A 27,667-nucleotide genomic window follows, 5' to 3' on the forward strand; every position below is an offset into this window, starting at 1 on the left:
AGGTTAACCTCCAGGCTGAGTCGGTGGTGAAGTTGGCATTCATTTCTGGAGGTACAGAATATAAGAGCAGGGATGTGATGTTGAGGCTCTATAAAGCACTCGTGAGACCACACTTGGAGTATTGTGTGCAGTTCCTGGCTCCTTGTTTTAGAATGGATATACTGACATTGGAGAGGTTTCAAAGATGATTCACAAGAATGATTCCAGGAATGAAAGGGTTACCGTATAAGGCACGTCTGGCAGCTCTTGGGCTGTATTCCCTGGAGTTCAGGAGAATGAAGGGGGATCTCATAGAAACATTCCAAATGTTGAAAGGCCTGAACAGATTAGATATGGCAAAGTTATTTCCCAGGGTAGGGGAGTCCAGGACAAGAGGCACGACTTCAGAATTGAAGGACGTCCATTTAGAACAGAAATGTGGAGAAATTACTTAGTCAAAGGGTAGTAAATCTGTGAAATTTGTTGCCACCAGCAGCTGTGGAGTCCAAGTCAATGAGTGCATTTAAGGCAGAGATAGATAGGTTCTTGATTAACCAGGGTATCAAAGGGTATGGGGAGAAAGCAGGGGAGTGGGGATGACTGGAAGAATTGGATCAGCCCATGATTGAATGGCGGAGCAGGCTTGATGGGCTGAATGGCCTACTTCTGCTCCTATATCTTATGGTCTAATTAGGGCTGGACTGCAGGAAAATAATTCCCATTTCAAAAGTAAATAAAGACACAGATTTAGGGTGGAGGGTAGGGAAGATATTCAAGGGGATACAAGGGCAACCTTCTTTACTAAGAAAGTGGAATTTGTTGCCTAAGACAGTTAAAGCTAAGATTAAATATTAGCTTCATTTGTCACATGTACATTGAAACATACAGTGAAATGTGTTGTTCGCATCAACGACCAACACAGTCTGAGGATGTGCTGGGGGCAGACCACGAGCACTACATGCTTCTGGTGCCAACATAACACAGCCACGACTGACTAACCCTAACCCATACACCTTTAGAATATGGGAAGAAACTGCAGCACCCAAAGGAAACCCATGTAGTCTCAGAGAGAATGTGGAAACTCCTTACAGGAACTGAACCTGGGTGTCACTGGTGCTGTCAAGTATTATGCTAACTGCTATGCTGCCAGCTGTGAAGCTGTGCCACTGAGAGCTTTGAAGAAGTGTCCAGTTGAGCAATTGAAATGCCAAGGTATAGAAGTCTACCAATGCAGTGCAGGGAGATGCGATTACGATAGGGTGTCCACTGATTGGTATGGATGAGATGGGCCAAACAACTGTTTCCATGTTGTACAATTCTATGACTATTTAAATTACATTTTCTGAGACTAGCAGAAAAGAAACTGGTTTGCTTTTATATTGCAACTTTCAAACAATCCAATGGACTTAACTGGCAGATATTGAGTTCAACAAATGAACCATTTTCAGATGCCTTTACCCGTCAGTGGTCAAAACTCTGGGGCAAGTCTGTAACTTTGTTATCCATTGGCAAGGAAACAACTCACTCTAATTCACTTTGACTCATGCTCTGGTAGGGTGGAGCATGCGTCAATACAAGTTCAAGTCAACTCTCAGTTTCAATCAGTTTCTGAGCTTCTGTGGAGCCCACCCCAATCGAGAAATAAACATCGACTTGTACCTCCTTGGTCTGAAACTCTGGTTATTAATTCACAACCATCTATCAGGACTACTAATGCAAACTGAGGAACTTATGAAATGTATGCAGAGGAGGAAAAAATAAGGCAGGGGCTGCATTTTCGTAAACTCTGACATGAATGGTCTCAAGCCGGATGCAAGAGGAGGAGGGTTGGCTAGCAACCCCATCCCGTAAGAATCCAGAGCTACTAAAGCACCAACAGAAGCCCCAAAGACTTCATCCCTGAGGAAGGACTTTCGATGATGGGCTGCTAATGGTGACAACATGAAAGATTGGCCCAGGACAGAGGACTCAGGTGAGCTGTTGTCGACGGCCTATGCTGCAGTAGGGGTGATGGACTTAAATAAGTAAGGCATTTTCCTAACACGAAGGTGAGTTTTTATCCTCTCAGCAATGAGATCTACCCCTCACAACCCTCAGTACAGAACACTGAACAATCTTCTCCATTACCACTGATCAACACCAACAACCTCCTAAAGAGAGATGAAAATCAGACATCTGAACACTATCACCTTCTCCAGTCAGACTCCAAAGAAATGGAGATTAATTAAAATTACATTTTATGTTACACATGTTTAATACTCCAAAACTACATTTACCACATCAAATTTCATAGAAACATAGAAAAACTACAGCACAATACAGGCCCTTTGGCCCAGGATGCTATGCCAAACATGTACTTACTTTAGCAATCACCCTCTATTTTTCTAAGCTCCATGTACCTATCCAGGAGTCTCTTGAAAGACCCTATCGTATCAGCCTCCACCACCATCGCCAGCAGCCCATTCCACGCACTCACTACCCTCTGCGTAAAAAAACTTGCCCCTGACATCTCCTCTGTACCTACTTCCATCACTTTAAAACTGTGTCCTCTCATGTTAGTCATTTCAGCCCTGGGAAAAAGCTTCTGACTATCCACACGATCAATGCCTCTCATCATCGTATACACCTCTATCAGGTCACCTCTCATCCTCCGCCACTCCAAGGAGGAAAGGCCAAGTTCACTCAACCTATTCTCATAGGGCATGCTTCCCAATCCAGGCAACATCCTTGTAAATCTCCTCTGCACCCTTTCTATAGTTTCCACATCCTTCTTGTAGTGAGGTGACCAGAATTGAACACAGTACTCCAAGTGGTGTTTGACCAGGGTCCTATAAAGCTGTAGCATTACCTCTCGGCTCTTAAACTCAATCCCACGGTCGATGAAGGCCAAAGCACCTTATGCTTTCTTAACCACAGAGTCAACCTGCACAGCAGCTTTGAGTGTCCAATGGACTCAAACCCCAAGATCTCTCTGATCCTCCACACTGCCTAGAGTCTTACCATTAATACTATATTCTGCCATCATATGTGACAGACCAAAATGAACCAACTCACACTTATCTGGGCTGAACTCCATCTGTCATTTCTCAGCCCAGTTTTGCATCCTATCAATTTCCCGCTGTAACCTCTGACAGCCCTCCACTATCCACAACACCCCCAACCTTTGTGATGGAGATCAGCAAATTTACTAACCCATCCCTCCGCCTCCTCATCCAGGTAACTTATAAAAATCACGAAGAGAAGGGGTTCCAGAACAGATCCCTGAGGCACATCACTGGTCACCGGTCTCCATGCAGAATATGCCCCATCTACAACCATTCTTTGCCTTCTGTGGGCAAGCCAATTCTGGATCCACAAAGCAATGTCCCCTTGGATCCCATGCCTCCTTACTTTCTCAATAAACCTTGCAGGCAGTACCTATCAAATGCCTTGCTGAAATCCATATACACTACATCTATTACTCGACTTTCAATGTGTTTAGTCACATCCTCAAAAAATTCAATCAGGCTTGTAAGGCACGACCTGCCTTTGACAAAGCCATGCTGATGATTCCAAATCAGGCTCTGCCTCTCCAAATGTTCATAAATCCTGCCTCTCAGGATCTTCTCCATCAACTTACCAACCATAAAAGCAAGACTCACTGGTCTATAATTTCCTGGGTGAGCTCTACTCACTTTCTGTAACCTTCCAATCTTTCAGAACCTCTCCCGTCCCCATTGACGATGCAAAGATCATTGCCAGAGGATCAGCAATCTCCTCCCTCACCTCCGACAGTAGCCTGGGGTATATCTTGTCTGGTCCCAGTGACTTATCCAGCACGTCCTCTTTCTTAATGTCTATATGCTCAAGCTTTTCTTTTCTTCTTGACTAGATTTTCAACAGCCTTTGTACACCACGGTTCCTGTGTACCCTACCATCCTTTCCCTGTCTCATTGGAACGTACCTATGCAGAACGTCACGCAAATATCTCCTGAACTTTTGCCACATTTCTGCCGTACATTTCCCTGAGAACAGCTGTTCCCAATTTTTGCTTCCAAGTTCCTGCCTGATAGCTTCATATTCCCCTTACTCCAATTAAATGCTTTCCTAACTTGTCTGTTCCTATCCCTCTCCAATGCTATGGTAAAGGAGATTGAATTGTGATCACTACCTCCAAAATGCTCTCCCACTGAGAGATCTGACACCTGACTAGGTCCATTTCCCAATACCAGATCAAGTACAGCCTCTCCTCTTGTAGACTTATCTACATATTATGCCAAGAAAGCTTCCTGAACCCACCTAACAAACTCCACTCTATCTAAACCCCTCGCTCGAGGAAGATGCCAATGAATATTTGGGAAATTAAAACCTCCCACCTGTTATTATTATAACTTTCCAGAATCTGTCTCCCTATCTGCTCCTCAATGTCCCTGTTACTATTGGGTGGTCTATAAAAAAACACCCAGTAGAGTTATTGACCCCTTCCTGTTCCTTACTTCTACCCAGAGACTCCATAGACAATTCCTCCATGACTTCCTCTTTTTTGCAGCCGTGACATCATCTCTGATCAGCAGTGCCACGCCCCCACCTCTTTTGCCTCCCTCCCTGTCCTTTCTGAAACATCTAAAGCCTGGCACTTGAAGTAGCCATTCCTGCCCTTCAGCCATCCAAGTCTCTGTAATGGCCACAACATCATAGCTCCAAGTACTGATCCATGCTCTAAGCTCATCCGTTTTGTTCATGATGCTTCTTGCATTAAAATAGACACATCTTAAACCATCAGTCTGAGCGCATCCCTTCTCTATCACCTGCCTATCCTCCCTCTCACACTGTCTACAAGCTTTCTCTATTTGTGTGCCAACCGTCCCTTCCTCCATCTCTTCAGTTCGGTTCCCACTCCCTAGCAATTCTCATTTAAACTCTCCCCAATAGCCTTAGCAAACCTCTCCGCCAGGATATTGGTCCCCCTCAGCTTCAAGTGCAACCCGTCCTTTTTGTACAGGTCACACCTGCCCCAAAAGAGGTCCCAATGATCCAGAAATCTGAACTCCTGCCCCCTGCTCCAATCCCTCAGCCATACATTTATTCTCTACCTCACTCCGAGATTACTACCTTTGAGGTCCTGCTCCTCAGCTTCTTTCCTAACTCCCTGTAGTCTGCTTTCAGGACCTCCTCTCTTTTCATACCTATGTCGCTGGTACTGTACCAATATGTACCACAACCCCTGACTGTTCACCTTCCCACTTCAGGATATCATGGACATGATCAGAATCATCCTGGACCCTGGCACCTGGAAGGCAAATTACCAACCATGTTTCTTTCCTGCGTCCACAGAATCGCCTATCTGACCCCCTAACTATAGAGTCCCCTACCACTGCTGCCATCCTCTTTCTTTCCCTACCCTTCTGAGCCACAGGGACAGACTCTGTACTAGAGGTGTGGCCACTGTTGCTTCCCCCAGGTAGGTCCCCCCCCTCCAACAGTACTCAAACAGGAGTATTTATTTTTTAAGGGGGCTAGCCACAGGGGTACTCTCTGGTATCTGACTCTTACCCTTCCCTCTCCTGACTGTTACTCACTTATCCGTCTCCCAAGGCCCTGGTGTGCCTATAGCTCCAACCTATCACCTTCTCACTTTCCCAGACCAGACAAAGGTCAGCGAGCTGCATCTCTACTTCCCTAACCCAGTCCTTAAGGAGCTGCAGCTCGATGTGGCCGTCCGGGAGGTTGGGAGTCTCCCGGCCATCCCACATCTGACACCCAGTACAGACACCAGCCTCACAGACATATTTCCTATTCCCCACAAGTAGCTCACCTCTCCTCGACCTGTTATCGCTGAAGCCCCGTTGAACCAAAGCCCTCCTAGTCTGTCTACCTCTAGTCTGTTGCCCATTCCTCCGATGCCCGCTCTATAAAGGTGTCTTCTTTTAAATCCTTCCCGCTGATCTAACTCACTGACGTCCATGCGCTTGCACAGTCTTGCCTCAATCAAACCACTGAGGAAAATCAGTCTTCTTTTAAATCCTTCCCGTCGGTCTAACTCACTGACGTCCACGCGCTTGCACAGTTGTGCCTTGGTCAATCCGCAGAGGAAAAAACTGTCCTTTAAGATTGTTTTATATTTTTATGTCTGTCTAAAACAAATCCTGATTCCATCCATTTATGAGTTTAAATGCCATCCTTCAACCATCAGTCTCCTGAACCATCATGGATTAACTTCACTCACCCTTCACTCAACTGATTCCTCACCCTATGGACTCACTTTCAAGGATTATTTATTATTATGTTTGTTCTTTTTTCTACTTACAGAACTTGTTGTTTTTCCACAATCAATTTCTTGGTTCTCTTTATGTGTAATTTTCACTGAAACTTATTAATAGAACAATGAATTAGAAACATACAAATTATACAGCACAATACAGGCCATTTGGCCCACAAAGCTGTGCCGAACATGTCCCTATCCTAGAACTACCTAGGCTTACCCATAGCCCTCTATTTCTCTAAGCTCCATGTATCCATTCAGCAGTCTCTTAAAAGACCCTATCGTTTCCGCCTCCACCACCACTGGCAGCCCATTCCACACACTCACCCCTCTCTGCGTAAAAAACTTACCCCTGACATCTCCTCTGTACCTACTTGATACTATTGTGTTCCTTTGTATTTACTGTGAATGCCCACAAGAAAATGAATCTCAGGGTAGCATATGGTGACATGTACTTTAATAATAAAGTTACTTTGAACCCTGTGTAATGCTATCAAAAACAAAGCTTTTTTGTGTTTTTTCCTTCACCTAGTTTCCCTAAGGCATAGCCACAGCTCATTCTGAGTTGCAGCTGTTCTCTCGTACAATCACCTTGCTAAAATGAACTGGCTACCTACAGGTCAGCAGCCCATTTTATGTGGTAGGCATCAAATGCTCAGCGAATGCTGAGCCAATACATTCTGCATTGATACACAGACTGTAAAGAGGTGGCAGTGGTTGATGGTTGTGACTACACCAGAAGCTAGAGTGCTCTTTACCAAATTTCAAAGTCTGATCAACCCCGGTCGGGTCACCTGGGCGAGGGTGTATGATGTTGAAAGACCCGAAACACCTGATGACCCCAGGTAACATCGCTGATGATGTGCCCTAGCTTAGCATCATGCAGATGTTTCTGTAAGAATTAACTATCTATGTATATATTACCATATACTACCTTGACATTCATTTTTGCAGGCATTTACAAGAAAAATAAATCTAATAGAATTTACAAAAAACTGATGAACACCCAAAGTGTAAAAGGCAAATTGTGCAAATGAAAATAAATAATATTGAGAACACAAGTTGTAAAGAATCCTTGAGAGCAAGTCTGTAAGTTGTAGAATCAGTTCAGAATTGAGGTAAACGAAGTTGTCCATGCAGATTCAGGAACTTGATGGTTGAGGGGTAATAACTGTTCATGAATCTGGTGATGTGGGACCTACGGCTCTGTATCACCAGCCGAATGGTAGTAGTGAGAAGACAGCAGGGCCAGGATAGCGGAGGTCTTTGATGATGAATGCTGTTTTCCGGGGGCAGCGTTCCTCATAAGTAGGGAGAGCTTGAGGACCCGAGTTATGGGGAAAGATTGAATAGGTTCCCTGGAGCGTAGGAAATTGAGGGCAGATTTGATGGAGGTATACAAAATTGAGAGGTATAGATAGCTAAGTGCAAGCAGGCTTTTTTCACTGAGGTTGGGTGAGACTACAATTAGCAGTCATGGACTAGCAGTGGAGACCACCTCAGTAAATATATTTAAGACAAGGTTGGATAGATTTTTGCATAGTAGGGGAATTAAAGGTTATGGGGAAAATGGCATGGAGATGAGTCTATGGCCAGATCAGCTAAGATCTTATTGAATGACGAAGCAGGCTCAATGGGCCAGATGGCCTACTCCTACTTCTTATGTTCTTATGGTGTAAAAACCCATCAGGTTCACCACTGTCCTTCAGGGGAGAAGATATGCCATTCTTACTAGGTGTGGCTGTACCCAACTCCAGACACACCCAAGTCATTGACTCTTCAATAATATCTGTAACAGCCTTGCAAAGTACCCAGTACAATGACAACTAACGATGGCAAAAAAATACCAGATCGCCAACAGCTAAAGGAATGGAGGCCAATCCAGAGATGAGTGTTGGTAATAAATCATCATAAAAGACAGCAATCACCGATTGAAGTTCAATTCCCACTGTTGTCTGTACGGAGCTTGTACGTTCACCTCATAACCGTATGGGTTTCCTCCAGGGTACTCCAGTTTCTTCCCACATTCTAAAGACATATGGCTTGTAGGTTAATTAGTTACATGGGTTAATTGGACAGCACAGACTCATTGGGCTGGAAAGACCTGTTACCGCACTGAATCTCCAATAAGTTATTTAAAAAGGATGTAAAAGAGAGGGTGTCAAGAGAGTGCTATTTTAGAATCTTTGCTGTACCTGTCTCCATGACTACTTCTCTAACAGTTCAAGATTGGAGATTATAGAAGTATGAACCAATATTTCCCACCTGTCCTCAGACACACAGGTGTTTCTAGGAGACAGAGAACAGCAAATATCAGAATATCATTCAGAAAATGATGCAGTAACTCTAGCAAAGTGGTCCAACTGTGGACACGTGTGCACTAATCTGAAATGGCAATGGGACAGGTTAAGGAGGTGGTTAAAGAAGTATTCAGTATTCTGGGCTTGGTAAACAGAAGCTCAGAGTACAAACGAGGAGGTTGTGAACCTCTGGAACTTACTGGTTCAACTACAATTGAAGCATTGTGTCCTATTCTGGGCACCACACTTTAGGAAGGATGTGAAAGCCTTAGCGTGAATAAGAGAATTATTAGAACTGTTCTACACGAGGAATTTCAGTGTGTAAATTAACTGAAGAAAGCGAAGATTAACTCACTTGGAGCAAAGAGGCATGGAAGGAGACTAAGTGTTCAAAATCGAAACAATTTCAAAATCAGGAAGGGTCCGGACGACAGTTCAGGAACACTTATTACCCCTCAACCATCAGGCTCCTGAACCAGAGGGGATAACCTCACTCAACTTCATTTGCCCAACTGTGAACTGTTCCCACAACTTATGAACTCAATCGAAAGGACTCTTCATCAAAAGTTCAAAGCTCTAAGTAAAAGTTATTATCAGAGTACATACATGTCACCACGTGTAACCCTGACAGTCTTTTTCCTACAGGCATACTTAGCAAATCTACAGAACAGTAACTATGAACAGAACCTGAAAACTGTAAACAAACTGCACATATAGATAATAAATAGCAATAAATAATGAGCATGAAATAACAAGATAAAAGAGTCCTTAAATGAGTGTAGTTATCTCCTTTTGTTCAAGAGTCTGATGGTTGAGGGTTAAGTAATTGTACGTGAACCTGGTGGGGCACATCCTGTGGCATCTGTACCTTCTTCCCGATGGCAGTAGCAAGAAAAGAACATGGCCTTGGTGGTGAGGATCTTTGATAATGGACGCTGCTTTTCTACAGCAATGTTTCATGTAGATGTGCTCAATGGCTGGGAGGGTTTTACCCGTGGTGCACTGGGCCAAAACCACTACCTTTCACAGGATTTTCCACTCAAAGGTATTGGTGTTCACATACCGGGCCGTAATGTAGCAGCCAATCAACACACTTTCCATCACGCATCTACAGAAGTTTGCCAAGGGTTTTGATGACATGCCAAATCTCTGCTGACTCCTGAAGAAGTAGAGGCATTGTTGTGTTTTCTTCAAAATAATATTTACATGATGGATCCAGGACAGGTCCTCTGAGATAGTGACACCAGGAATTTAAAGTTACTGACCCTCTCCATCTCTGATTCTCCAATGATTACTGGCTCATAGACCTCTGGCTTCCCCCTCCTGAAGTCTACAATCTGTTCCTTTGTCTTACCAATATCGAGTGAGAGGTTGCTGTTATTACACCACTCAGCCAAATTGTCAATCTCCCTCCTGTATGCTGATTAATCACCCACTGTAACAAAGCCCATAGCAGCGATGTCACCAGCAAACATATACGGTGTTGGAACTGTCAAAGGTGTAAAATGATTAGAGCAGAGGGCTAAGCACACATCCCTGCGGAGCACCAGTGCTGATGGAGAATGTGGAGGACTTGTTTTAACCAATCTGAACTGACTGGGGTTTACAAGCGAGGAAATACAGAATCTAGTTGCACATGGGTGGATTGCTGGCCAGGCCTTGGGAGTATACTGATTAGTTTTGAGGGGACAATGTGTTAAATGCCGAGCTGTAATCGATAAAGAGCATTCTGATGTATGTATCTTTGCTGTCCACATGTTCCAGGATTGGGTGAAGAGTCAATGAGATGGCATTTGCTGTAGACCTGTTGCTTTGGTAGGCGAGTTGGAGTGGATGCAAGTCGCCATTCAGACACCAGCCTCTCGAAACATTTCATCACTGTGGATGCACTGATGACAGTTATTTAGACAGGTTAAATGCTCTTCTTGGGCACCAGTATATGTTCTCAATGTTTATTGCTTATTTATTATTATTTTTCTTTTTGTATTTGAAATTTGTCTTTTGCACATTGATTGTCTGTCCTGTTGGGTGCAGTCTTTCAGTGTTTCTTGTACTTACTGTGTGAATGCCTGAAAGAAAATGATTCTCAGGGTTGTAAATGGTGACATATGTAGTCTGATAAAAATTTACTTTGAACTTTGAAAATAAATAAATGGGAGAATCAAGCATCAGAAAACACAGATCAAATTGATTGGAAAACGTCTTGCCTGCAGTGTGTTATGACCTGGAAGTGACCTGTTGAGAATGTGGTGCAAGGGATCACTGGATAAGAGCCTGCACGGATGCTGAATGGGAGCAGCTGGATGGTCTTATAATGTCCCGAATAAACTCTTGGTCCACACCATGGCATTTCTATGATTGAAGGAGCCCAAAACTTGAGATCAAAAATGTAAAACAATGTCAATAATTTAACAAGCTGTCCATAGCTACAGAATGGTGAGAAAATGGTGCTGTCACCAAGGAGGAAGGGTGAAGTGAAAAATGCTGACAGGTTTACAGAAAACCTCAGCTCCAGGGTAGAGGTTCATATGGAACAATAACATACTGAATACAAATGCTGTGTTAAAATATCCTTTTCTGTTCTATGAATTTGATGATAACTGTGGGCATATATCAATAAACCTGAGCATATTTTTTGTATGACTGTATTTTACTGATATCTTATATGTGCCTGTGCTGTGTATGACTGTTGGTATGATGCTTCCCTCCTTGGCCCTGGAGAATGCTGTCTTGTTTGGCTGTATACATATATGGTTGAACGGCAGTTAAACAAATTGAATTGAAACTGATTTGAAGAAACAAGGTTTGGTATTGACTCTTATATTCTACTTAAGAACTTTCTTTACTCATGTGAAGAAACTGTAAACTTCGGGTTCTCCCATCCCACCGGTGAAGACCAGAACACATGGAGCATAATTAGGCTATTCAGCCAATTGAGTTTGCTAAACCATTCCAGCTTGTTTGATTTATTATCCCTCTCAACCTCACCCTTCTGTCTTCTCCCTGTAACATTTGACACCATGACTGACCCAGAATCTATCTGGATTTTAGTAAGGCATTTGACAAGCTTCCACATGGTAGGCTTATTCAGAAAGTCAGAAGGCATGGGATCCAGGGAAGTTTGGCCAGGTGGATTCAGAATTGGCTTGCCTGCAGAAGGCAGAGGGTCGTGGTGGGGGGAGTACATTCAGATTGGAGGGTTGTGACTACTGGGGTCCCACAAGGATCTGTTCTGGGACCTCTACTTTTCGTGATTTTTATTAACGACCTGGATGTGGGGATAGAAGGGTGGGTTGGCAAGTTTGCAGACGACACAAAGGTTGGTGGTGTTGTAGATAGCGTACAGGATTACCAAGGATTGCAGAGAGACATTGATAGGATGCAGAAGTGGGCTGGGGAGTGGCAGATGGAGTTCAACCCGGAGTAGTGCCAGGTGGTACACTTTGGAAGGACAAACTCCAAGGCAGAGTACAAAGTAAATGGCAGGATACTTGGTAGTGTGGAGGAGCAGAGGGATCTCGGGGTACATGTCCACAGATCCCTGAAAGTTGCCTCACAGGTGGATAGGGTAGATAGGGTAAGCTTATGTGGTGTTAGCTTTCATAAGTCGAGGGACCGAGTTTAAGAGTTGCGATGTAATGATGCAGCTCTATAAAACTCTGGATAGGCCACACTTGGAGTACTGTGTCCAGTTCTGGTCGCCTCACTATAGGAAGGATGTGGAAGCATTGGAAAGGGTACAGAGGAGATTTACCAGAATGCTGCCTGGTTTAGACAGCATGCATTATGATCAGAGATTAAGGGAGCTAGGGCTTTACTCTTTGGAGAGAAGGAGGATGAGAGGAGACATGATAGAGGTATACAAGATATTAAGAGGAACAGATAGAGTGGATAGCCAGCGCCTCTTCCCCGGGGCACCACTTCTCAATACAAGAGGACATGGCTTTAAGATAAGGGGTGGGAAGTTCAAGGGGGATATTAGAGGAAGATTTTTTACTCAGAGAGTGGTTGGTGCATAGAATGCACTGCCTGAGTCAGTGGTGGAGGCAGATACACTAGTGGAGTTTAAGAGACTACTAGACAGGTATATGGAGGAATTTAAGGTGGAGGCTTATATGGGAGGCAGGGTTTGAGGGTCGGCACAACATTGTGGGCCGAAGGGCCTGTACTGTGCTGTACTATTCTATGTTCTATCAACCTCTGTGTTAAATATACTCAAAAACTTGGCTTGCATCAGTCTGTGGCAATGAACTGCACAAGATACATTATCTTCTAGCTAAAGAAATTCCTCCTTATCTGTGTTAAATGGACATCTATCCCTTTATTCTGCTGTGCCCTCTGGTCCTAGACTCACCTACTATTGGAAACATACACTCCATGTCCACTTTAGGCCTTAAAATATTCCACAAGATCCCACTCGTTCTTCTAAACTCCAGCGAGTACAGGCCCAGAGCCGTCAATCGCTCCTCATACTTTAACTCTCCCTTTCATTTCTAGAATCATTCGCACAAATGTCCTCTGGACCTCCTCCAGTGCCAACACATCTTTTCTTAGATAAGGGGCCTAAAACTGTTCATAATACTCCAAGTGTGGTCTTATAAAGCCTTAGCATCCCATCCTTACTCTAATATTCCAGTCCTCTCAAAATGAATACAAACATTGCATTTGCCTTCCTTACCACCAACTCAATCTGCAAATTAACCTTTAGGGAATCCTGCACAAGGACTCTTAAGTCCACCACCCGTTTCTCACTGTTACCATCAGGTAGGAGGTACAGAAGCCTGAAGGCACACACTCAGTGATTCAGGAACAGCTTCCTCCCCTCTGCCATCTGAATCTTAAACGGACGTTGAACCCTTAGACACTACCTCACTTTTTTTATTATATATTATTTCTGTTCTTTGCATGATTTCTAATCTATTCAATATACATACATTGTAATTGATTTACTTAATTTATTATTATTTTTATTTTGTTTTTTTTCTTCTATATTATGTATTGCATCGAACTGCTGCTGCTAAGTTAACATATTTCACGACACGTACTGGTGAAATTAAACCTGATTCTGATTCTTTATACACCTGATGTTTGAACTTTCTTCCCACTTAGAAAACAGTCTTTGGCTTTATTCTTTCTACTAAGTGCATGACCATACATTTCCCTACTCTATATCCCACCTGCCACTTCTTTGCCCATTCTTCCCATTCTGTGTAGGGGGGCTGACTGATCCAAGATGGGCCAGCTAGAAAAATAAAGGCTGTGGAAAACCGAGCAGATTTTCCTTTCCTGTCAGGTAGGTATGGCACTACCATAACATGGGCAGCCCGCCAGGCCAAGGAAATACAATTGCGTCATTGAGTGGTGTGGCAGTGGACAAGTTGCTACTTTTTTTTATTGTTTTCATGTAAAAGGGACTCTGAAACTTAGCAAAATGCTGGGCTAATCTTTAAGTTCAAGTTCAGTTTATTGTCATTCAACTGTACACATATATACCACCAAAGGAAACAATGTTCCTCTGGGCCAAGGTGCACAACACATTACACAAAGTAATATTACCATAAATAAATTAACATCTATGACGTATTTAAAAAGTTAACAGTATAACAGTACTGGTGCGTCATACCTTGGGACCAGGGTGGTTGCAGGGAGTTCAGTTGTCTCATGACCTGTGGGAAGAGGCTGTTTCCCGTCCGCGCCCTTGTCCTAATGCTATGGTACCTCCTGCCTCATGGCTGCCTGTGTATTCCTCGCACGTTTAGTCACTAGCTTCACAGATAGAGGTCAGGTCATAGCCACAATTAAATTAACCCTAGTCCCAGAGATAATCACCAGAGAGCTGGAGTTTACCTCCAACCTGAGCCACAGAACAGAAAGGCAGGATGCAGGCGTATTAGCCAGTGCCAATCTCAGCTCTCTGACAGGGGTAAACTGTTCATTGATACTGCAACACTTTGGTGCAATGGGCTGTGGTGAGATAAGGTGGTTCTAGTTTTATGTGGAGCTAGAAGACTTGCCAGCTCCCACTTCAACAGGACTGAGAAAACAAATTCATGGCTTTCTGAAATCCATTTCCAGTGCAAGCAGCAGCCTTTATAAAATAACTCCCAAGTTTTTTTACAGCCAACACCATTACTTATTGAGTGTGTACGCCTACTGATGAACAAACACAGGCCAAGTTCTGCTCAGCTGATCCCCTTTCATAGTCTCCCAGTCTGGTTTAACTGGTGTTCAGAGAGGCGAATGGTGCTGGGGTTCCTCAGGGACTGTTCATTCAAATTCAAACAGCAACGTTTTGTGCAAAAATTTGCATTTTCTTGCCGCCTTTAATGTAATAAAAGTTTCTGGGTGCTTCATGGGAGGATGTGCAAAGAAAATTTAAATTGGTCTCATGAGGAGACATGATGGGAGACGATCAAAAGATGAGACAGACACTGATGACAAAATTCACCAGCATCATCACATTCTCACCAGCCTGAAGGTGCAGAACTCCAGTCTGGCACAAAGCTCAAGGTGAAATGGGAACGATGTAATCAGAAACTGAGGGGCAACTTTTCTCAGAGGCTGGTGGGTATATGGAACCAGGTAAAATAACAATATTTGGACAGGTAGATGGATAGGAAAGAGAGTATATGGATCAAACTTGAGCAAGTGAGACTAGCTTGGGTGGCATCTCAGTGGGCATAGAGGAACACGGAATCTAGAACAGGTCCTTCAGCCCATGATGTTATGCTAACCCTTTAACCTACTCCAAAATTCATCTCACCTTCCCTCCCACATAGCCTTCCATTTTCTATCATCTATATGCTTGTCTGTGAGTCCATTAAATGTCCCTAATGTATCTGCTTTTACCCCCACCCAGAAGTGTGTTCCATGCACCCACCACTCTCTGTGTAAAAGAAACAATCCCTGGCATCCCCTCTCCACAATCACCTTAAATTAGCCATTTCTGCCCACTCTTATCAATACGTCTCATCATCTTGTACACCTCTATCATGCCTTCATAAACACTTATCAACTTTTCTGGGCTCTCTACCTCCAGATTTGCTGAGCTCTGGTGTTCAGTCTTTGGCTTTGCCCTCCTCTAGGTATTGACCCCGGGACGCTCTGATCACGGATTTGATCATGACAGGATTCCCAGTTCAACATGAGCAACTTTGCAGAGAGACTCCAAAGCCCACGATCCCAGGCAGAACTGTTGACATGAAATTATTAAGTTTCGTAACGATACAGAATGTTTTAATAGTGGAGCTGAGACCACTGAGATGTTACTGATGGGGGTCTCAAAGGAAACAGGATAATTCACAGCATCTTTAACATTAACCCCCCCATGATCTCTGTACATTTCTGAAAAGTCAGCAGCCTGACAAATTCTACGCTAAAATCAGAGTACTGGAGCAGCAGGGGATCTGATCCGAAAGACAATTGTGCAGTGTTGAATGGGAGAGTGAGCTCACGTTTTAGGTATGGACACTTGTCTCGGTGATCTTTGCTCTTCCTGATTCCGAAGGAGTTACATGGCCAGTGGGTTTGCTGATGTTGGTCCCTAACACTCGAACACCATGGAAGTTAAGCAATGGATCTGGAGATGCAATTTAGTTTGGGCTCATACTTCATGTGTGATCACAGCAGCAACACTGGCCCAGAAGATACAGGAGCAGAATAGGGCCATTCAATTGTCTCTGCTATTTGATCAAGGCTGATTCATTATCCCTCTCAACCCCATTCTCCTGCCTTCTCCCCGTAACATTTGACGCCCTGACTAATCGAGAGCCTATCAACCTCAGCTTTAAATATATCCAATGACTTGGCCCCCACAGACATCTGTAGCAATAAATTCCACAGATTCACCATCCTCTGGCTAAAGAGATTCCTTCTCATCTGTTCTAAAGGGACTTTTGAGGCTGTGCCCTCTGGTCCTGGCCTTCCCATCATTGGAGACATCCTCTCCACATCCACTTTATGCCAGCCTTTCATCCAGCAGCTCCAGTGAACTCCTCCTTCTTGTTACTTAGCCAATCCTTTAATTCCTCCCCTCTTGCACTTATTCAGATTCTGCATAGATGTTGCTCTAACCCTGTGCTATTCACCTTTGCTCCTGGCTGGAGATTCAGATTCTAATTATTCTTTGGATTAAGGGCTTTGCTCGCACCTTGACCCAATCTATTTTAACATCACACTGATGGTATTGGACCAATAATCCTTCTGAAACTTGAATTTTGACATGCAAAAGCATTAAGCCCACTACTATAAGCAAGTGTGTACATTCTTCCCATGTGCACATAGGTTTCCTCTGGGTGCTCTGGTTTCTTCCCACAGTTCAAAGATGTACCGGTTAGTAAGTTAACTGGTCATTGTAAATTGTCCGGTGGTTAGGCTAGGATTAAATTGGTAGGTTGTTGAGCAGTGCAGCTTGTTATGGTGGAAAGATCCATATCTTTAAATAAAAATACAATACCTTCCCAGTTCAGCTGTTTACAAACCTTTACTAAAATACCAAAGGAACTTCACCACAACCTCCGCTAATAACCTCCAGGCTACAAAACTGCATCAGGCTACAATCATAAATTTACAATGACCTTTGTCTGGTCAGGGAGAGTGAGGAGGTGATAAAGAGGAGCTATAGGCAGGTAGTCACTCTAGGACCACAGGAGACAGAGAAGTGGGTAACAGTCAGGAGCGGGAAGGGCAAGAAGCGGGTACTAGAGAGTACCCCAGTGGCTGTCCCCCTTAACAATAAGTATTCCTGCTTGAGTACTGTTGGGGGGAGACAGCCTACCTGGGGGAAGCAACAGGTACAGCCTCTGGCCCTGTGGCTCAGAAGGGTAGGGAAAGGAAGAGGATGGCAGCAGTGAAAGGGGACTCTATAGTTAGGGGGTCAGATAGGCGACTCTGTGGATGCAGGAAAGAAACACGAATGGTAGTTTGCCTTCCAGGTGCCAGGGTCCAGGGTGTTTCTGATCATGTCCATGATAGCTTGAAGTGGGAAGGTGAACAGCCAGAAGTCGTAGTATGTATTGGTACCAACGACACAGGTAGGAAAAGGGAGGAAAAAAAAGACTACATGGAGTTAGGAAAGAAGTTGAGAAGCAGGACCTCAAAGGTAGTAATCTCGGGATTACTGCCTTTGCCACGTGACAGTGAGTATTGGAATAGAATGAGGTGGAGGATAAATGCATGACTGAGGGATTGGAGCAGGGGGCAGGGATTCAGATTTCTGGATCATTGGGACCTCTTCTGGGGCAGGTGTGACCTGTACAAAAAAGACAGGTTGCACTTGAATCCGAGGGGGACCAATATCCTGGCCGGAAGATTTGCAGGGCTACTGGGGGGAGTTTAAACTAGAAATGCTGGGGGGTGGGAACTGAACTGATGTGACGGAAGAAAGGGAGGTTATCTCACAAATAGAGAAAGCTTGGAGACAGTGCGAAAGGGAGGATAGGCAGGTGATAGAGAAGGGACGCGCTCACTCCAATGGTTTAAAATGTGTGTTTTAGTGCGAGGAGTATCATGAATAAAGCGGATGAGCTTAGAGTGTGGATCAGCACTTGGAGCTATGATGTTGTGGCCATTACAGAGACTTGGATGGTGCAGGGGCAGGAATGGCTACTTCAAGTGCCAGGCTTTAGGTGTTTCAGAAAGGACAGGGAGGGAGGCAAAAGAGATGGGGGCGTGGCACCATTGATTAGAGATAGTGTCACAGCTGCAGAAAAGGAGGAAGTTGTCTATGGAGTCTCTGTGGGTGAAAGTTAGGAATAGGAAGAGGTCAATAACTCTACTGGGTGTTTTTTATAGACCACTCAATAGCAACAGGGACATCGAGGAGCAGATAGGGAGACAGATTCTGGAAAGGTATAATAATAACAACAGGGTTGTTGTGGGAGATTTTAATTTCCCAAATATTGATTGGCATCTCCATAGAGTGAGGGGTTTAGATGGCATGGAGTTTGTTAGGTGTGTTCAGGAAGGTTTCTTAACACAATATGTGGCCAACAAGAGGAGAGGCTGTACTTGGTCTGGTACTGGGAAATGAACCTGGTCAGGTGTCAGGTCTCTCAGTAGGAGAGTATTTTGGAGATAGAATTGTGATTACTATCTCCTTTACTATAGCATTGGAGAGGACAAGTTAGGGAAACATTTAATTGGAGTAAGGGGAACTATGAGGCTATCAGGCAGGAAATTGGAAGCATAAATTGGAAAGAGATTTTCTCAGGGAAAAGTATGGAAGAAATGTGGCAAATATTCAGGGGATACTTGCGTGGGGTTCTGAGTAGGTACGTTCCAATGAGACATGGAAAGGATGGTAGGGTACAAGATCTGTGGTGCACAAAGGCTGTTGTAAATCTAGTCAAGGAAAGAAGAGCTTACGAAAGGTTCAAAAAACTAGGTAATGATATGAATCTAGAAGATTATAAGGCTAGCAGGAAGGAGTTTAAGAATGAAATTAGGAGAGCCAGAAGGGGCCATGAGAAGGCCTTGGCAGACAGGATTAAGGAAAGCCCCAAGGCATTCTACAAGTACGTGAAGAGCAAGAGGATAAGATGTGAGAGAATAGGACCAATCAAGTGTGACAATGGAAAAGTGTGTATGGAACCGGAGGAAATAGTGGAGGAACTTAATGAATACTTTGCTTCAGTATTCACTATGGAAGAGGATCTTGGCGACTGTGGGATGACTGAAAAGCTTGAGCATGCAGATATTAAAAAAGATGTGCTGGAGTTTTTGGAAAGCATCAAGTTGGATAAGTCACTGGGACTAGACGGGATGTACCCCAGGCTACTGAGGGAAGCAAGGGAGGAAATTGCTGAGCCTCTGGCAATGATCTTTGCATCATCAATGGGGACGGGAGAGGTTCCAGAGGATTGGAGGGTTGTAGATGTTGTTCCCTTATTCAAGAAAGGGAGTAGGGATAACCCAGGAAATTATAGGCCAGCGAGTCTTACTTCAGTGGTTGGTAAGTTGATGGACAAGATCCTGAGGGGCAGAATTTATGAACATTTGGAGAGGCATAATATGATTAGGAATAGTCAGCATGGCTTTGTCAAAGGCAGGTCTTGCCTTACGAGCCTGAATGAATTTTTTGAGGATGTGACTAAGCACATTGATGAAGGTAGAGCAGTAGATGTAGTGTATATGGATTTCAGCAAGGCATTTGATAGGGTACTCCATGCAAAGCTTATTGAGAAAGTAAAGAGGTAAGGGATCCAAGGGGACATTGCTTTGTGGATCCAGAAGCGGCTAGCACATTGAAGGCAAAGAGTGATTGTAGACAGGTCGTATTCTGCATGGAGGTTGGTGACCAGTGGTGTGCCTCAGGGATCTTTCTGGGACCTGAATGAGGAGTTGGGGGATGGGTTAGTAAATTTGTTGATGACACAAAGGTTGGGGGTGTTGTGGATAGTGTGGAGGGCTGTCAGAGGATACAACGAGACATTGATAGGATGCAAAACTGGGCTGAGAAGTGGCAGATGGAGTTCAACCCAGATAAGTGTGAGGTGGCTTATTTTGGTAGGTCAAATATAATGGCAGAATACAGCATTAATGGTAAGACTCTTGGCAGTGTGGAGGATCAGAGGGATCTTGGGGTCCGAATCAATAGGACACACAAAGCTGTTACACAGGTTGACTCTGTGGTTAAGAAGGCATATGGTGTTTTGGCCTTCATCAATCGTGGGACTGAGTTCAAGAGCGGAGAGGTAATGTTGCAGCTATATAGCACCCAGGTCAGACCCTACTTGGAGTACTGTGCTCAGTTCTGGTCGCCCCACTACAGGAAGGATGTGGAAACCATAGAAAGGGCGCAGAGGAGATTTACAAGGATGTTGCCTGGATTGGGGAGCATGCCTTATGAGAATAGGTTGAGTGAACTCGGCCTTTTCTCCTTGGAGCGAAGGAGGATGAGAGGTGACTTGATAGAGGTGTTCAAGATAACGAGAGACATTGATCGTGTGGATAGTCAGAGGCTTTTCCCCAGAGCTGAAATGGCTAGCACGAGAGGGTGTAGTTTTAAGGTGCTTGGAAATAGGTACAGAGGAGATGTCGGGGTAAGTTTTTTTTATGCAGAGAGGGGTCAGTGTGTGGAATGGGCTGGCGGTGGCAGTGGTGGAGGTGGAAACAATAGGGTCTTTTAAGAGACTCCTGGATGGGTACATGGAGCTTAGAAAAATAGAGGGCTATAGGTAAAGTCTAGGTAGTTCTAAGGTAGGGACATGTTTGGCACAGCTTTGTGGGCCGAAGGGCCTGTATTGTGCTGTATGTTTTCTATGTTTCTTACCAAATTTAGGAGTTAGAATCTTTGTTTAAAAAGACTTTCATGTACAGATCGGGATAGCATGACCACAATTTGTACCATGATGTGGATCAGGACAACCGAACATTCTGTCATAGAGTCAGAGTACTACAGCTCAGAAACAGATCCTTCAGCCCATCTAGTCTGTACCAAACTGCCGTTCTACCTAGTCCCAATGAATCACACGTGGACCATAACCCTCCATGCCTCTTATTCAGGAAGATTCCACAGAACTTCTCCCCACATCGCATGCAAACTCTGGAGGAGTTCTTCCTTTTGAAGTAGAGCGTAGGCCAGCAAAGTTAGTGTTGAATAATTGTACATGAAAGGAACAGGAGGACATGTGAGGTGTCGATGCCAAAGACGACGGACATACAACATTCAGGTATCAGGATGAGCATCTGAACCACCAAAGAATAAAAGCTCTGCACCAAACGCTAGGAAACACCAGTAACTTGATAGAAGGGCTTTGATGATGCGGCACCAGCAGTATTCCCTGGGATAGTAATGCTTGATACCAGAGGACATTCCTTTAAGGCGACTGGAGCGAAGTGTAAGGGGACGTCAGAGATAGTTTTACTTTTTTTTACACAGAGGGTGGTAGGCGTGTGGAATACCCTGCCGAGGATGGTAGGAGAGTCATTAAGGAGACTCTTAGATGGCCACACTGATGATAGAAAAATGGAGAGGTTTGTGGGAGGGAAGAAATCTGAAACAGGTTTATTTTAACTGACGTATGGCTTGAAGTTTGTTGTTTTACAGCAGCAGTAGAGCACAAAACATTACAAATTACTACAGGAAATATATCAAAAAAGAGACAAAAGAGCAAAATATTGAGGTATATTGAGGTCATGTGCACCGCCCATGCAAAAATCCAGATTGATCTTGGAGTAAAAGGGTGGCACAACACCATGGGCTGAAGTCCCATACTGTTCTATGTTCAGTACAGATGGGAATGTGACGCTCAATGTGAATACGGGGACATGAGGACCCGTTTCTGTGTCGTACAACTCTACGATGATTCAAATGTTTCCCTTGACGGAAGCAGCTCACCATTTCTACATTGGCCTCAGCAGCCAGTGCAGAACTGGACAGGAATCCAACTATCCTTAAACTGAGAAACCTTCATTGTACCAATCATTACCAGAAACATTCGAAATAATAGTTCAAGGGCAGTTAGTGGAGCAGCTGTGGTTCAAATGTTAAAACGCAGTTTCAGATCCCGACAACAGAATTGAGTAGACATGGGTCCACAGTTCCACTGAATACCATCATTCACTTCTGGCCTTTGCTTCCTGTCAGGTGACGCTGTTGCACAGACAACTTGAAATAATACCACATCTTCCTGTATAGAGAAGCAAAGGTGGATACTAGGCATGATACAATAGTCCCCAGTCAGGAAACCCCAACCCCATAAGTATTGGCTGAAAAAGGACTAATGGCTGGAGGAACTCAGCAGGTCAGGCAGCACCTGTGGAAATGAATAAATATTCAATGTTTCAGGCCAAAACCCTTCATGAGGACTGGAAAGGAATGGAGAAGACAGGGGGGGGGGGGGACAAGGTTGAAGGTGATCAGTGTAACCAGGTGAGTGGAGGAGGGGGTGATGGATGAAGTAAGAAGCTGGGAAGTGATAACTGGAAAAGGCAAACTGCTGGAGAAGAAGGAATCTGATCGGAGAGTGGGCCATGGGAGTAAAGGAAAGAGGAGGAGCACTGGGGGAGGTGATAAGCAGGCAAGGAGAAGGGAAAAGAAGAGAGAAGTGGGAGGTGGAAAAAAATTATTGGAAGTTAGAGAAATCCATGTTCACACCTTCAGGCTGGAGGTTACCCAGATGGAATATGAGGTGTTGTTCCTGCACCTTGAGAATTAAAATGGTTGAAAAGAGAATGCAGAACTGCATTACTTGTGCAGGACAAAATGGTGAGCATGGACATGGTGGGCCAGTGGGCCCAGTGCCACACCACTTAAAGCCATCAGGATAACTTCCATCACTGGGCAAGGGGGAGCCACATCACAGAACACTTCCAAGCACATTAACTTTGGTTTTAAAACAGTGGCTGGAGCTAGGATGGAAGGCAGTCTGCAACTCTTTACAACACACTGAAGGAACTCAGTAGGTCAGGCAGCATCTACAGATATGGATAAACATTTAACGCTTCAGGCTGAATTCCTTCAACGGGGGAAGAAGCCAGAACATTATTGATTAATAATATATTAACTATTACTGATTATTGACTAATATCTAATGTATCATTAGAAGCCATAATTATTCTGGCATCTTCCCCCTTCCCTTCCAGTCCTCATGAAGGGTCTCGGCCCAAAATGTTGACTGTCTATTCATTTCCAGAGAAGTTGCCTGACTTGCTGAGTTCCTCCAGCATTTTGTGTGTGTTGCTCTGGATTTCCAGCATCTGCAGAATCTCTTGTGCCTTTAAAGACAAAAACTGTATGTCCTAGTTCCAATCATTTGGCTCCCGAAGTTTAATAATGATGCCATTGTCTGACATTAGCAAATCTTTTGTCTCAAGACCCACTGTGCTCTCATTGTTCTGGAGCTTTGCAAATCAGAGGAACTAGTTTTCTGATTGTAAATCTACTGAAGTACACATCCAACCTGTTCAGCACCAATTCCACAGAACCAAAGTTCAAAATCCTTCAAATAACATGCAAAATTATATTTTCCTTACAGTTTATGAATCTGAAAATATTCCAATTCTATAAATTAAAATTTCATAAATATAATGATCACTGCGAAATTACAAAGTTCAAAGACTGAACATCCAATGTTATTTTCAATAATTTTTTGCTTCAAAAAACAAGATGAACCCAGCCAACAAAAACTTATTTTTTCAGTTAGTGCAAGTTAAATTTGGAAACTTACTGCAGCCGTCACCACATCCCGCCCCCAATAAAAGAAAGTTGACCAAGTTTGTTGCCTTAACTCTCCCACGTCCTGTCACCACTGAAGACAGCCAACAATCCTGCTCCAGCCTCCCCTCAAATCCAAACAGAACACAAAACGTTTTGCTGCAACCTTATTGTGATACCTGGAACTTGGCAGATTCCTCCCTCCGGGGATTATTTGCTTTGTGGGAATGGTGGAGTGAACTCCCGGCGCTTTTGTGTCTTTTTATTGTTCGTTAGTTTATTTTCTTCGATTATTTTCTATTTAAAAAGCCCTCCAGCTTCAGCGCCTCATTGATGCCGGGACAGCAGCGAGCCGGCACGGACTGCCCACTGACTCGACCCCGAGGCTTCAACAGTGAAGTTAGGCCTCGGGCTCCAGAACCGCCATCATATTTTTATATTTTAAAAAAAGTTTTCTTTTAAATGGGGACGATTACAGAGGCAATTGCGGGAACAGGTATCGGGGGCGGCGCGGGGAGCGGGATTTCTCGCCTTTCCCCGGCCCGTTGCTATGAGCGACGACCCGAATCTCCCCTCTCTCCAATGCAACAATGGTTAAAATGGAGGCTGACTTCCGGGTCTGCTGCAACCTAAGCTGATATCGAGCGGCCTTGAATCATTATTGACAACTAATTAACCCAATCAGCCACGCGTTCGGATGCAAGCTATCCAATAAAAAATAAAATAATGGGCGGGCCTTTGTGGATATCGTATCATCCTAACATGTTGACTGACGTGGGTGGAATGTTAATTGATTGATGTTAATATTAACCAATAGTGAATCCAATATCCCTTCCGATAGTCCAATCATTAAGGAATATAGGAGGGATGCGATTATCAAGTTAGAGTGAATAGCAGAAAGGGAAGAGGTCTATACCCTGACCGACACGCGTGTAATCCAATAAAATTAAAGAATTGGCTGGAGTTGTCCAATGATGTGTTCTAATGAGAAGGGGTGACTTTTCAATAGACGTCAGACATCATTCTAACGTGTTACGGGTGGGTGGGGGAGGGGAGGGGGAGGGGAGGGGGAGGGAAACACACTCTGATGGACACCGTGACTAACCAATAGAAGACTAACATCGACCCAAGATCCAATCCTCGAAGCATAGAGGCGTAGCATTATCAAGATGCTTGAATGGCAGATGGGTCAAAGTGTGGAGTTTCTTAAAGCAGTAAACAGGCCCTATCCCATAATCCATGTTCATTGAGTGTGCACGTTTGGGGCAATAGTTGGGTGCATGAGTTTGGGGCAGTGCTGGTCAAAGACTGATTTCTGTCTCGTTGTAGTAGAAAGTTCCCTAGTCAAATTGCTGCCTGGCCTGCTGCGTTCACCAGCAACTTTTATGTGTGTTGCTTGAATTTCCAGCATCTGCAGAATTCCTGTTGTTTTTTTCCTAGTCAAATTGTGACCATTTTGAAATAAGTTTACCATTCTTGACATCACAAAGTCTTTGGTAACTCTCTACTTGGCAACCACTTCTCCTGAGGCAGACCCACTCACTTGCGCTGCCGGCTCCTCTGAGGACAGGAAATTCCCGACAGGCAGGTGGGCGGCGGATCTCATGTTCCTGCAACGCATGGACTCAATGCTCTCATTGCCATCCTCCAGGATTATTCATGGACTTTCTTAAACTTTGCACAACACGGGTCTGTCCAATCCATGAGGTCCATACCTACTCTCATGAAGCAAACTAATTAGTTTCAAACTCATCGACTTCTAAAGTTTGTCCTCCTTCCACCCCCACCTCCTCATTCTGGCTTCTGCCCTTTTCCTTTCCAGTCTTATCCTGAAATGTTGACTGTTTATTCTTCTCCATAGATGCTGTGATAGCCCCCCCCACAGTACCTCAGCACGTGTGATAGACCCTCCCAACAGTACCTCAGCATGTGTGATAGCCCCCCACACAGTACCTCAGCACGTGTGATAGACCCCCCCACAGTACCTCAGCACGTGTGATAGACCCCCCCAAGGTACCTCAGCATGTGTGATAGCCCCCCCCGCAGTACCTCAGCACATGTGATAGACCCACCCACAGTACCTCAGCATGTGTGATAGACCCCCCCACTGTACCTCAGCACGTGTGATAGACCCCCCCACAGTACCTCAGCATGTGTGATAGATCCCCCACAGTACCTCAGCACATGTGATAGACCCCCCCCCACAGTATCTCAGCATGTGTGATAGGCCCCACAGTACCTCAGCACGTGTGATAGACCCCCCCACAGTACCTCAGCACGTGTGATAGACCCCCCCCACAGTACCTCAGCACGTGTGATAGACCCCCCCCACAGTACCTCAGCATGTGTGATAGATCCCCCACAGTACCTCAGCACATGTGATAGACCCCCCCCCACAGTATCTCAGCACGTGTGATAGGCCCCACAGTACCTCAGCACGTGTGATAGACCCCCCCCACAGTACCTCAGCACGTGTGATAGACCCTCCCAACAGTACCTCAGCATGTGTGATAGCCCCCCACACAGTACCTCAGCACGTGTGATAGACCCCCCCACAGTACCTCAGCACGTGTGATAGACCTCCCCACAGTACTTCAGCACGTGTGATAGACCCCCCCCACAGTACCTCAGCACGTGTGATAGACCCTCCCAAGGTACCTCAGCATGTGTGATAGCCCCCCCCGCAGTACCTCAGCACATGTGATAGACCCACCCACAGTACCTCAGCATGTGTGATAGACCCCCCCACTGTACCTCAGCACGTGTGATAGACCCCCCCCACAGTACCTCAGCATGTGTGATAGATCCCCCACAGTACCTCAGCACATGTGATAGACCCCCCCCACAGTATCTCAGCACGTGTGATAGGCCCCACAGTACCTCAGCACGTGTGATAGACCCCCCCACAGTACCTCAGCACGTGTGATAGGCCCCCCTCACAGTACCTCAGCACGTGTGATAGACCCCCCCGCAGTACCTCAGCACGTGTGATAGACCCCCCTCACAGTACCTCAGCACGTGTGATAGACCCCCCCCACAGTACCTCAGCACGTGTGATTGCCCCCCACAGTACCTCAGCATGTCTGATAGACCCCCAACAGTACCTCAGCACGTGTGATAGCCCCCCCCCACAGTACCTCAGCATGTGTGATAGACCCCCGACAGTACCTCAGCTCGTGTGATAGAACCCCCCACAGTACCTCAGCACATGTGATAGACCCCCCCACAGTACCTCGGCATGTGTGATAGACCCCCCCCCCACAGTACCTCAGCACGTGTGATAGGCCCCACAGTACCATGGCACGTGTGATAGACCCCCCCACAGTACCTCGGCACGTGTGATAGACCCCCCCACAGTACCTCAGCATGTGTGATAGGCCCCACACAGTACCTCAGCACATGTGATAGACACCCCGCCCCACAGTATCTCAGCATGTGTGATAGACCCCCCCCACAGTACCTCAGCTCATGTGATAGACACCCCGCCCCACAGTACCTCGGCACATGTGATAGACCCCCCCCACAGTACCTCAGCACGTGTGATAGGCCCCATAGTACCTCAGCACATCTGACAGGCCCCCACAGTACCTCAGCACGTGTGATTGCCCCCCACAGTACCTCAGCATGTGTGATAGACCGCCCCCACAGTACCTCAGCACGTGTGATTGCCCCCCACAGTACCTCAGCACGTGTGATTGCCCCCCACAGTACCTCAGCACGTGTGATAGACCCCCCACAGTACCTCAGCACATGTGATAGACCCCCCCACAGTACCTCAGCATGTGTGATTGCCCCCCACAGTACCTCAGCACGTGTGATAGACCCCCCCACAGTACCTCAGCACGTGTGATAGGCCCCCCTCACAGTACCTCAGCACGTGTGATAGACCCCCCCCACAGTACCTCAGCATGTGTGATAGCCCCCCCACAGTACCTCAGCACGTGTGATAGACCCCCCCGCAGTACTTCAGCACGTGTGATAGCCCCCCCA

General features: G+C 45.2%; 1 protein-coding gene across 2 annotated transcripts in view; it reads right to left on the bottom strand.

The window, feature by feature from the left end:
• gatad2ab (GATA zinc finger domain containing 2Ab) overlaps positions 1 to 24,271 on the bottom strand; it is a 208,947-nt gene extending 184,676 nt beyond the window's left edge. For both annotated transcript variants that reach the window (XM_072243986.1, XM_072243987.1), the window contains exon 1: positions 23,857 to 24,271. The gene's annotated coding sequence lies outside the window, so the exon portion shown is untranslated. The remainder of the gene's footprint in view (positions 1 to 23,856) is intronic.
• Between the last annotated feature and the right edge of the window lie 3,396 nt (positions 24,272 to 27,667).

Source organism: Mobula birostris, chromosome 26 (assembly GCF_030028105.1).
Source record: "Mobula birostris isolate sMobBir1 chromosome 26, sMobBir1.hap1, whole genome shotgun sequence".
NCBI classification, from domain to species: Eukaryota; Metazoa; Chordata; class Chondrichthyes; order Myliobatiformes; family Myliobatidae; genus Mobula; species Mobula birostris.